This window comes from Lonchura striata, chromosome 2 (assembly GCF_046129695.1).
Source record: "Lonchura striata isolate bLonStr1 chromosome 2, bLonStr1.mat, whole genome shotgun sequence".
Classification (NCBI taxonomy): domain Eukaryota; kingdom Metazoa; phylum Chordata; class Aves; order Passeriformes; family Estrildidae; genus Lonchura; species Lonchura striata.
Genome location: NC_134604.1, coordinates 36214594 through 36227751, shown reverse-complemented (window position 1 = coordinate 36227751; position 13158 = coordinate 36214594). Strand labels below are relative to the sequence as shown.

At 46.0% G+C, this 13158-nt stretch overlaps 1 protein-coding gene across 2 annotated transcripts in view; it reads right to left on the bottom strand.

Moving 5' to 3' along the window:
- Positions 1-8064, bottom strand: part of RAB30 (RAB30, member RAS oncogene family) — a 48370-nt gene extending 40306 nt beyond the window's left edge. Inside the window, exon 1 of one of the 2 annotated variants that reach the window (XM_021545041.3) lies at positions 7584-8064. The gene's annotated coding sequence lies outside the window, so the exon portion shown is untranslated. Of the gene's footprint in view, positions 1-7187; positions 7354-7583 lie in introns of those variants that run through there. The other variant, XM_077781323.1, reaches the window with a different exon arrangement.
- Positions 8065-13158: the final 5094 nt, after the last annotated feature.

The window sequence follows — 13158 nt, the reverse complement described above, 5'->3', positions numbered from 1 at the left end:
TACAGATCCCACAAAGCTGTTTCCATCCAAGTCCTGTGCTCATGCTTCCTTCCCCTAAATAGGCTGAGCAGAAATCCATTAGCCTGGAGTTAAGAGCTCAACTTTAGACTCCTGTTTGCCTGCTGAAATTAAAGAGTTAATAGAAACCTGTGTTTATCTGAGGGTTTTCTATGTGTGCACAAACACATCAATACAAGCAAAATGCTATTACCACATTTTAGAAATGTGAATACTGCTGACTTGAAGGGAATGGGCACATTTCCCTTTTTAGAAGGAACAAATTGTTCAGAACAAGGACAAATGCAATAGAGAAATCAGGCACCTACTCTGCTTCTACAGTTTCAAGCTGCTGGTACACGTAACTCTGACACAGTCTTCACACGTTTGGTTTTTTCAGTAGACCCAACATTGTTCAAGAACCCCCTAAGTACCTACCACTCTCAAGAGCAAATACTTACAGTAGGGATTCTTATATGTGAGAAATTAGAGGGTACCACAATATTCTGTTGGCTACAGACAGAAGACAGCTACTGCCAACAAAGCTGGAGTAATTGCAATGATGCAGAGACTCACTGCACTTGAGTGTATTTTAGACAAAAAATATGGAATTAGCTGCAAACTGTGTCAAATCATCCCCTTTAGAGTAAAAGCACTCTCACAGAAAAAGGGATTACAGAGAAGAACAGCAGAGCCCAAAGCCATCAGCACACAGGTTGAACTTGCTGCTACATCTCCAGTGAACCAGATGCTGACTATTCTGATGTCCTCAGCAGTCCACAGAAACACAGAAATCCCAAACCTTCCTTTACCTTTTTGTGACAGCTAGAGATTTCTCTAATCTTTGCTGGAGTTTAAATAAACTCATTACCACAGGTTTATTTGAATTTATACCTTTTCTCCACAGGACACGTTGCACCGTGAACTTCAGAGGGATGCAAGAATAAAAAAGCTAAAGTTAATTCTCTTAACCTTCTTCTACATATGCAAAAATGAACTGACACCCCCACAGCAATTTCAGGCTACCTGACTCTCACCTCTAAAGATTACTCGTCTCAGGATGGAATAATCTGATATCTCCAGATGACTAGCAGGGATACCAAATGAGCTAGGAAAGCTTTTTCAAGCCTATATTTACTTTTCAGGTATTTGTGTTAATAGCTGTAAAGCAAGAACAACAGAAAAATAATTATTTTTTCAAGTGGCAGTTGTCCTCTCAGTTAATCAAGTTCAATAGGTATTATAATAAAGTCTCAATCTCCAGTGTTGGAGAAGAAGGAATTTACAACTCCCTTCTACCATCAGAAAGCAACAGGAAAATATGACCACGCAGTATGGAGATGCCAGAGAGGATTTCTTGATGTCAATTCAGGTTATACAAGGTTGTCTTACCATGTTTTTAAGTAACCATGTTATTTTCAGTAAATATTCCCATGCAGCCCCAACTGTCATGAAAACACCACTCTTCAGGCCCTTGAAGCACCATGAAGAAATTTTCACTAATTAAACACAAATCTGGCTTTCTTTAAAAACTCGTTAGATGAAAAGACTTGACTGATCTATTTTCCATTTCTCCAAGTTCAGGCAATGAAATTTAAATCACAGAGAAGTGCTAATGATTATTTTTCAAGTCCACTTTTCATTACTGAAAGTACTCTTTGCAATATAGCAAGCCCAAAATCTCTTTTCTAATCCTGGCAATCCTTTAAGTTTTCTTTGATTGGTTGTAAATCTGAATGTTGATGTTCACATCTCAACTAATAGCCTATATCCCAAACATGGATCTGGGATTTTTCTGGATCTCTCATCACACTCATATTTACGGAAAAATGACTATTTGGAGCAAAAGAATGAGCATTGAAAAGACAGGAGGGTTTGATAAGTTCCTGTGCCTTAAGTTTCAAGTCTCATGTAGGGTGAGACTGCTCTGACAGATGGAAAACAAGCAGGGAGAAAGCAGGTGGGAACAAGGACATTAGCAGCTCCCCTGGAGCTGGTGCTGTCTCTTGAGCAATACCCCACTAAGTAGAAACATCCTGCACAACTCCACACAGCTTTGTCAGGGCTGGAAGAGCACTGTGGGGAGCAGTGAAGGCTTTGGGTTCTCTGGTTTGGAGAAAAGAGGTGACCTTATTGCTCCCTGAAGCTTCCTGAGGAATGGACGTGGAGAGAGAAATGCTGATCTCTTCCCTCTGGTACCCAGTGACAGGATGCATAGGAATGGTTCAAAACTGCACCAGAGAAGGTTCAGACTGGACATAAAGTATTTCTTGACCAAGAGCATGGTGAAACACTGCAACAGGCTTCCTAGAGAGGGGGTCCAGGTCCAGACCCCAGCCTGTCAGTGTTCAAGAGATATTTGGGCAATGCCCTTAGCATGTTTATGGTCAGCACTGAACTAGATAATCTTTGTAGGTTCCTTCCAACTGAAAATATTAAATTCTAAGTGCTTGATTACTCTGGAGAGGGGTCTCATCCTTCCAGAGCCAGGTGACAGGGTAATCCCTCCTGCCAAAGCTCTTTTTTTTTTTTTTTTTTTTTTTTTTGGCTGTAAGGATTTTGGTCTAAAACACTCAGGAAAGCACATGCAAATGATTGTTACTGTGGGGGATGATGCGAGACTCTCATACGCAGTCAGATTCATTTTCTGCACTGTTCCAAAAAAAATGGCATCAAGGCTCAGCACCAGCCTACAGGATGGTAGTTCCATGACAATTCTCTTTTACAAACAACAGCCTGGATTTATATCAAGAAATACTCCCACTTTAAATGCACACATGCTGCCCTTTGAGAAACTGAGTTTTTGCTTAATCAAAACCAGCAGAGTTTAGTTTTTGGAACCTTCATTGCAGAGGAGAAGCAGCACAGTGGGTTGGGCTGCTGGGGCCCTGCATGAAGTCCCTCTCTCTATGGAGGGCATCTTTAGCAGGACACAGTAACCCAAGCACTGCTTGACTTCCGTACTTTGGCATCTCTAACACCTCTTTTTTTTCCTCCCCTTTTAAATTCAGCCTGCAGGATACAGTCTTTTAAGAAACCATGCACAAGCTCATCTTTTTTCATGCCAGCACAGCCTTTCCTCTTCTCTCTTCCTTTTTCTCATTACTCTTTTCAAGGTCTAAAAGAAAACACTATTCAGATACTTAAAGGCTGCAGTTAACTTTTTAGTTCAGCAGTACTCAAAAGAGAGTATTTCTGCTAAAAGGAAAGAAAATAAACAGCGGATCCTGTGATGTTTAAAAGGACAGCAACAGATCTGTGAGACCTTACTGAAGGTTTTCTCCTCTTTTTGTACAAGTATTCCCTAATTATCTCAGGAAACTAATAGCTAGGTTAAATAGGTTTTAAATAGGTTTAAATTTTGCCTTAAGTATATTAGGGAAGGGTGCACCTCTGCAGTGTAGTGAAAGCAGTAACTCCAGGAGAGGCGAGATGACAAATAGCAAATGAATCTCAAGCTGTTCACAACCTAAATATCTCTGCTCAGCTCAAAGCAGCAAAGCTCTCTAATTATTTTTATCTATGCAAGGTGAAATCAAATGACATTACAACACAAATCTCACTAATACCTTATGCAGGACCAATGTTTAATAGCACAGATTAGTTATGAAACTACTGCAACAGCAACAGACTTCAGTGTGGTCTTGACTGTTTAAAGGCTGATAATGATTTTAAGGGACAAGTTTTATCCTTGTTCTGCCCTAATTATTTCAACATATTAGCACCTGAGGAGTATTTGACCCCTTCCTTCCCCCCACTTTAAATTTATGATTTATACAGAGGCCAAAACCAGGATTATATGACAAACATGACAGACCACTTCTTTCCCACTGTAAGAGAGCCATTAAAAATAAAATGAGAATTTAGTTAGTTATTGACAGAAGCACTGGGAGGGAGCGGGAAGCTAAATGACTTGCTGCAAAATGAAATTGTGGAAACTAGAAAGTCAATCAAAACACTGCCTCAGGTCATCTCATCTGCCCTCCAGCCAAAGCAGAGCTGCTGCTGAGCATCTCTGCCTCAAGACTTCTCCGACTGCCCCAAGACCTCTCCAACTGGGCCAGTGTTTTTGGTGTCAGAAAGCCATCTGTAATATAGGAAATTATTTTACTGCTTCCTAAATCTCCTGTTCCAAAGTTTTGCAAACCTCCATACAAGCATCAGTATCTAAAGAGCTTCACCACTGCAAGGTATGCCCATCTTGTGCTACTTTCTGCACTCCTTCATGCCATCCACACAGTTGCAATTAATCTCTCTAATCAACATGCACAAAATAGCATCTATCATGTTCCCCACTCCTCCTTCTGTACTCACAGAGAGCAAGGCTTGCACTCAAATTGCTGGTCCTGTCCTTAAAAAAAAAGGCAATAAGCCTTAAAATGAGAAATTGAATCGATCTAGATCCCAGCTACTATAATTTCTTGTTTGGCTATATTTTGTGTAAAAATAAAAAAATGCCAACAATCCTATGCCTCCCACAAAAAGCCAGCTGCAAATACACCTCTCTGGGACACACCACAAAACTCGGAGCAAGTGTCTCCATTTGCCAGTTGATGGATGCCAGCTTGGCTGTCCCAGCGAGGACACAAAGCAAGGCAGCTCCAGAGCTGAAACCACACGCTCTCTACAGCTTGCATTAGAGCCACCACACTCCAGCTCAGGCTGTGAGCAACACCTACCACCTGCAGCTGGGTCTGGGAACATGGGGGAGCACACAGCACAGCCAACAGAGAAAAGCTCCTTCACAGCAGGGTGACAAATGGGGGTCGTTTGCCTGCAGACGCCGTTCTCCCCTTGCTTGTTTGGGAAGCGACTCCACGGTTCCTCCCTGAAGAGCAGCCTTCAGCCATCCACCTCTGGCTTCAGGAACTTCAGCTGTCTCACCAGATTCCAGCTCCAGGCTACAGAAATCCCAGTCCTCTCATAGCTCATCTCTGGACCAAAGAGGAAAGCTAAGCTGAAAAGTCAGCAAGGCTAGCCCAGCTCTGGCTAGTCCCAGTTCCCCTCATCTCAGCAGAATTTGGGTTCCCCTGTACATGAGGGTGGGTGACACACAAGCATCCCAGGGCAGCAACACTTCTGGGACAGGCAATTTAACACAGTTCAGGGCACACAGATGATGCTCATAAAACCAATTTGCAAGCATGCGATTTCTGACTTCACTAGGAAGCCAATAATTGGCATTATGCTCAATTTCATGAGGAACAGGACTAAAATACAAGAAAACTCTGGAGGGTATGACTATGAGACCACCTAATCCTAAATTTCCCTTCAGAAACTTGACATGAGTAAGAAACGGGGGGAAAAAAGGTAAAGACACAAGGAAATGTTTAGTGCTGCCTTCCTGGGATATTTTCTTTGCTTCCAGCAACTGGCATTTTTGAGAATTCTTGACTCAGAGTAAACACATACACTGCATTTAGGTCTTTGTGGGACAAGAGGAAGGGTCCCCTAGCTCATCTGGGTTGATCCACAGCAATCATTGAGTGATTTTCAGCTTTTTGTCCCTTTTTATGTGTCTGTATTTCAGTTTCTGAAAAGCAAAATTTTAGCTGATTAATACAATAGTGTATATTTCTGAGGTACATTTTTAATCCACCTCCTGATATAGCTAATATAGCTTGAAAATGCTAGCATGCATTGTCACAAGTCTTTCTGAATCAAACAAATGTAATAAATTTTGAAAAACATACAAGTATGTACTGCTATTTATGCTTGTTTTGTTCAAGATATATACATATAGAAAGATGAAAACAGAATTTTAAAAGATCAGCATCAGAAAAATTGTATTATTCAAATGCAAAATCCCTGGCCATGGAGTCTTTGCTTGTTCTCACCAACTTCTAAATCAGTATCTCCCAGAACAATTCCCAGGCTACACTTTCAAATTATCACTTCATAGCCAGGGCCTTCTATCCCAAGCTAACAAAATCACTGCTATAAAACTCCTTTTACAGCCAAGATAGGAAACACTCTATTAGATTATCTGCTCCTTGCCTTGTAAAATAAAGGGAAAAACGCCATTCCAGGAAACAAAAATGTTAAAAAAAGACCAACCAAAGGCAATGCCTGCGTGCACTGTTGTTCTTCCCCTTTGAGTCAATAGTAAAGAGGAAGGAAGGAAAAAACACAGTTAAAATAAATGCAAGGAGGTGTGGATGCAGCATGGAGCATGGACCACTGGAAAAAGGGAAACTAAAGCACCATCCCTTGCCTACGGACACCCCAACACCGCCTGGGTGTTTACAAACACTTTGAGCAAAGCAAACAGGGCGTTTCATTGTCCCCACTGCACTCATGTCACCCTCTCCCCAGCACTGCAATTCCAGGGAGAGCCCTGCCAGAGGACACACAGTGCCAGTTACACAAGAGAAGCGCAGAAGCAAACATGCAGCAGAGGGCAGGAAAAAAATTTAAATATCAGCTCAGCTGCACAGTCTCTTGCTGCTCTCAGAACAGCCTCCAAGTGGGGCTTTGGTGAGGATTAACTTTAAAAGGCACTGGAACATAGTGATAGACTTGAAGCGAGCAGGACTCCTCTGTGTGCACACGTTTCATTGCCACCAGCACAAAATGAGATGTCTGGGGTCCACTGGCAATTGCAGAAGTAATTTAGTTATTATAAGGGGATAAAACCTTCTGATGTCACATAATAACAAAAAACATCTTTTATGTTGTACTAATACCTTAGCACTGTTCAAGAAAACATCCAAATTGCACCTAACAAACAGCAAGGAACAGAGAAACAAATAAAAAGCCAAACTAAAATGAAGCTCTGCTGGACCACAAAGTTTTTACAAAGTTTAAAATAGAGGCACTTCTTGTATTTACTATAAAAGTGAAAAAGATCGGAACAGTAGTTTGGAAGTTGAAATAACACATCAGACTCTCCAGCCAAGAATTTTTAAGATCCTAACTCATTATGTGACTTGGAAAAGAAACCTGGACCAACTGCACACAGCCAGGACTGAGAGTCAGTTGGAATCAAATCTCCCCCGTTTCCCTGAAAGAGGGGAGGAATAGCGGTGTCAAAGCATCAAAGCAACGAAGCCGCACGACAGCAAACCAACGCCCCCAAAACCACCCTAAAGCACACCTCGTATTTATTCTGTCCTCAGGAGCCCGGCTCTCGCAGGCTCCGCAGCGCTTAACGACAGCAATTCAAAATCCATCTTATTTTCCACTCTTACCCAGCGAGGGAGACAAACGAGCCAGGGCTCCCCGCCGGCCCGGGACCGCGCAGCTCCGGGGCGCCCGGAGCATCCCGGAGTTGCGGGAGTTTCCCGGGGGCTGCGGGACGCGCAGCGCGGCGGCGGAGCAGCCGCCGGGCCCGGAGAGCAGCGACAGGCACTCATCTCCGCGGCATCAGACCCGGCAGCGGGCTAGGGCTTTTTCCCCTTCCCGTCCCTCCGCCCCTCCTTCTTCAGCAGGACCAGGGAACGACAGCGCAGTCCCGCCCGGCTGCGCTGCTCGCCGCTGAGGAACACGCAGCGCGGCGAAGGGCACCGGGAGATGGGGGCCTGGGAGGGAGGAGGTAACGGGACAAGGAAAAGCACGCAAAAAGAGAAGAGGAGCGCAGAACTCACCTGGTTTGGGATTTTTCCTCCCTCTCCACGACCATAAAACGAGGCGGGAGCCAGGAGCCGGTCAGCGGCGATGGGAAGAAGCGGCAGCCCCGGGCGGCCGCACGCCGGGGATAGCGGGGCTGGGCGCTGCAGCCCCCGCACGCCGGGCTGGCTGCGGACCCCGGAGCTGAGCGCGGGGCAGCCCCCTTCCACTGCGATGGGTGCTGGCCGCCCTCCCGGCGCAGGGCAGCTCCCGGGATGGGTGCAGCGGGGCTGGGCGCAAGGCAGTCCCGCTCGGGGATGGGTGTTCAGTCCCCACCGCCCGTGCAGCGCAGCGCAGCCCTCCGGAACGCTGTCGAGCCACGCTGGGGCCAGGACGGCCAGGACGACTGGGACAGGAGCTGCAGGGCTGGGCGCAGGGCAGCGGTGTGCGGGATGCGAGCAGGGCCGCCCAGCGCAGGAGCGGCAGCGCGGCCCCCCCGCCGGTCCGGCCGCGGCACCGGCCCAGCACAATGAGCGGCGGCGCGCGGCGCGCCCCCGCGGCCCCCGCTGGGCAATGACATCACCCCTCTCGCTCGCCGGGGCGGGGCCGCTGCCCGCGCCGCCGCCTCGCCATTGGCTGGCGCCCCTTGGCAGCGGAGGCTTCCGGGGCTTGTAGTTTCTTTACCGTTGCCACATGGCGGCAGCGTGCAGGGCGTGGACTCCATTTCCCGGCAGGTCCCGCGCCTCGTGGCTGCGCTGGGAAGCGGGGCCGGGAAGGAGGCGGTGGCCGCCGCCATGTTGATGGCGTGGGACGCTTAGCTCTGGAGGAGCGGTCGGGGAGCCGGGTTAAGATGTCGGAAAAGGGGCAAGGGTGGGAGTCCTGTCTTGGTTTAAGGGGCAAGAAAGAGCTTGTGCGAGCGGATAAAAAAAAAGGGGAGGCTGAGGAATAGCCGGGAGGGCGCGGCGGGTAGGAGAGGGGCGCCCTGAAGGACACGGCCGATTGTCACTGGGTGGCTGCCGGCCGTGGGTGAGGCAGCGGGTGTCTGTGGTGGGAGCGTGGCCCGGGGTTGGAGGCTCGGCCGCGGTGGGTGCGTGGCGGTGGGGCGGCGGCGGGCAGGGCGAGTTCGGACGGGCAGGCCGCTCTGTGCGGCGGGGGAGCCGGGCGGGCCCGGCGGCGCTCGGGGGTGTGCCCCCCGCGCCTTGCGGGGAGAGGGGCCGCGTGGGCTGCACCAGCCGCCGTGCTTGGCCCTTGGATCAAGTACGGGCTGTGGGTTAAAGGGCAGGGCTGGGCGGCCGCAGGGAGCAGGTTGGAACGTGCCCTTGTCGCACACCGGGTGACAGCCTGTGCATCGCTGGTTTGAGGGGTTTTTTGAGGGTTCTGGCTCTGTCTGATGCCTGATAAGTGCACTAATGGTGTCTGGTTGTTAGAGACATACGGCTTGGTGTGACCAGCAGGAGGAGCTTTGCTTCCTTTTAAAGTCCTTAGTGCGTCTGGAAGGTTGAGATTACATATAAGGCAGAAATTCTTTACTGTGAGGGTGGTGAGGCACTGGCACATGCTGCCCAGAGAAGTGTGGATGCCCTATCCCTGGAGCTATTCAAGGCCAGGCTGAACGGGGCAGTGGGCAACCTGCTCTACTGGAGGGTGTCCCTGCCCTTGGCAGGAGAGGGTTGTAACCAGATGGTGTTTTAGGTCACTATCAACCCAAATGTATAATTCTATGTCCATAGACAGGTGAATCATGCTTGAAAAAAAGCTGAGAGAGCAGATGAGATGGTGTAAGACATCTCAGCATTGTATGGGAGCAGCCAAGCTGACTTGCTTCACCACTGTTTTGCCTGTGCTTGCTGTCTCACGTTGTTGTGGTTTAGCCAGCTGACAAAGTGCTGTTTTAGTTTCAGCCCTCTGGGTAGCATGCAGGAGGTAGGCTGGAATTCTGAGCGGTGGTTTTTGACTTTCTTGTAGTGAACATTATCCCTGCTTGTGCTAGTCTTTTGTGCTGGGGAATGGGAAATATTTGTTCATTAAATGGGAGAGTAATCAAAGTTCTGTTAGGCTTAAAGGGACTGGAGTTCCCTGAAACCATGTGTGGAAGGCCTGTGCTCAAAGCTGGAAGGGAAGATGGTCAAAGTGTTGCATGGCTTGTGAAATAATACCATTTCTAGTTACAGCTGATTCCTGTGAAATAAAGCACTTCATTATGCCAAGAGGATACTTAATTGGAAAGGGTTCTGAAGAGTTTTGCAGGCTTGCTTGAAGTCTTGGCTAAAGTCCAGTAGTGGTACAGCTCAGGTAAAATGGAGTCACAAGGGCTTATTTCATTCTTTGGCTCCTCCTGGAGGTAAGTACAAGGCATTTGCTCAGGGCATTGCTGCCCAATAACTACACAGGTGGTGTGTTTGCTACAGGATACATGAGTGCTGGAGGAAGGATGTTTTGAGATGTTCTGTGGTGCAGATACTTCACCTGAACATTGCTGGTACTATAGCAATGTACGCTATGCTTTTATCACTTTAGATGCAGCTCCCTCTAGTTAAAGAAGCTGAACCAGTTGCATGCCATCCTGCAAAAAGTCCAGTGTTCTGAGGGGGCTTCTCCTCAGAGGCAGGTTCTCCTGTTTTATCATGCTCCTCACTGAAGAAAAGGAGTGGTGGGGGTGTAATGCTCTGTTAATAAAATTTGTATCGATAGTTCCATATATCTGGAGAATTCTGAGTTACAAGTACAGCCCCTTTCATTTCTTTCCTAATTCTGTTTCTCCTCTATGCAGATACCTTTTGATTAAGGGAGCTGTGGGTGAAATAAAGAGCACTGGCACAATGACTTCTGTCACAGTTGTTGTCCGCTGTAGACTTTAGGCCTTTGCTTTTATCTCTGCAGCTGATAACCTGGTAAGGATGGTAAATACTACAGTGGAATGGTTGAGTCAAGCTTGGTTCTCTTTTCTATAACCGTCAGAAAAAGTGCATGTGAAATTCTCATCCAGGATGGTCTGCTGGCCAAATGACAGTATGCTTTGTTAAACTGGTTTAGAAACAATTGATTTTACCTGCAGTGGTTCCTTTCACTCCCTCCCCATCTGCTTGCAGTCAGTGCTGCTGCTCTGAGGAGGATGCTGTGCACCCCACTTCACAGATAATTGTATTTTTTATATCTTATTTCTTTATCTGTAGATGCAGGTGCTACTGATGTCTCATCTAAGGTAGGAAAAATAAATTACTTCAGAAACGACCCAAATTAACATCTGATGCAAGAGAGGAGTAAAACAAGTTTTTTCTGCATGTGTTGTTCACTTTTGTGTGTTTTGGAGGATTTGATACTTGCCAATGTATGGATCTTACTTGTTGGTCATAGCTTGTCAGAGGTGTTAATGATGAAAACTGTGTTACATGTCTCAGACTTGGATAATCTGTTCATGTGAAAGTGCCAATGTCCAAATCTATCCTGACCCAACAGGCCTTAATTGCAATGTCTGTAAGAAGCTTACAGTCCTATTACAAAAATAGGTGGTGTGGCTGCATCTCATATGAAAAGATAGAAGGTGACAGTAGAGCTGAAAACCCACCTGTGGTATTTCCTAAACATCACTATGCTCTGCTTTAAAGCTGTTAATGAAAACCTACTCCAGTGTCTGTGTGGTCCTCAGCCTATGCAGCTGAGAGGTTTGTGTGTCCTTTACTATGCTGACATCCTGCACTGCAATACCCATGGGTTGTCTTTGTTACTGAGGGGATTTTGGTCACTGGATTCTGGTAAGCAACCACCCTGTTTCCTGACCTGGAGTCTCAGTTGGAAGATCCTGAAGGAGGGATGAGGAAGTTAAGTGGGAATGTGTGGTGACTTTGCTCAAAGAAGAAAATGCTCAGTCTAAGTTTAATCCAGGTTCATACGGGAAGCCTGTCTTTGTGTCTCAGTGCTCATTCTGACAAGTTTGCTCTTAAAGAAGCCAAGCATGTGGATGCTTAAATTGAGTGTTCACTGGGTAGTATACAAAGCCAGGCTGCATAAGAAATACAGCTTTTAAGAAGTGTACTAATACATCATGTCATAATTTTTAAGGTGTGTGATGGTGTGATGGTCTAGGTCTACTGTCACTGTCACATCATGTCACTGCAGCACAGAAAACTGTTGAGGTTCTCTGAAATGATGATCAGGCATAATTTCATTCCTGGTATACGAATTAACTGGACGAAAAGATTTGCATATGCACTGAAACAAAGTGGAATATGGTTTCTAAGAGTGATATCATCTATGCTAGTCTTGGCACAAAAATTTTATTTTAAGATCCTCTTTTTTAAATTATCCTGGCTGTAAAACTTAGTTGTCTGCAGTCCCTTTGGGGGAAGGAGTGGAAGTGTCACCGACCAACTGCTTATTTCAAAGCCTCTGGGGGTAGGGTGTAAACTCTTTCAAATTAAAGTTACTGCACAGATGATAGTGGATGAAGAAGCTGTGATGAAGGTTGGTTTATTTTAATTGTTTCCTATGGAGCTGGAACTTTGCCAAAAAGTTTCTGGAGCTGCAGGGGGAAAGGTGAGAGGAGTTCAGCTGGGAAGAACAGTAAGTACTTTAATATCATATTACTGTTTCCACTATCTTAATGATAATGCTAAGAATACATTGTGAGCTTGGAAAAACAGGAAAGAATGGAAGGCTTCAGTGCATTTTTAAAGTCTTCTAAATGAAATAGTGGGGAGTCAGCTGTTAAACCAATATCTTGAAGAACCTAGTATTTGTGCATTGCCAAACGAGTGTAAAGCGACTCTGGAAATAATTCTAATGACTCATTATAAAGTGTTACCCTTTTTTTGTCTTTCTGCAGAAAGAAGAGTGCAAGAGTCAAGTTAGGATGGATGTGTTCTTCAGCTGAAACATGGCTGCAGGTCAAAAGCAGTTACACAACAGAAAAAGCTGTGCAGGCTGCTGCAAGTCCCTGGGTTCTTAAGATCTGGTATCTGAAAGAACTCAGTAGAAAGAAAAAGGTGGTTACTTCCACAGCTTCGACCTCATTCAGTTCACTAACAAACTCAGTTGAAAAAAGAGCTCATCTAATACTGAAACAGGAAACTGATTTTATTTTAGATACTGGGGAAGATAATCACAATAGGCAGAACTTAAAAGTGCTAGTCAGGACGCTGAAATACTCTAGGTAGCTGAAGTACAGGAGGCTCCAAGACTCCAGTTGCGGGAAGCTCCCTTTCAGAAGGCACACTAGCAGTGGGAAGAACTTGATAAACACAAGGGGAATCAAAAGTTCTGCAGCTGGTAGCTACACATGGATCTGTCTCTTAAGGTGGGATGGCCTGACATGACCACTAAAGACCATAAGGCTGTAGGCAGATTGCATTTCTCTTAAAAGGATATGTGCTACTACCCAGTTCAGAACCACCCAAATAGCTTCAGTTTTTGTCAAATACTCTTAGTTCTTGGAACAGTAGCTTTTCTTGGTCCACCTAACTCCTGCAGAGCCAGCTGGCTGATTGCAGCTGTGCACTGAAGATAAGCCTTCACCACCCTTGGATCGCACAAAAATGTGGCTCAGATAGATTATGGGCTGAGCATAAATCCTTTGGCTGCCACTGTTCTGGTTTTGATATATACAATGGGTATATA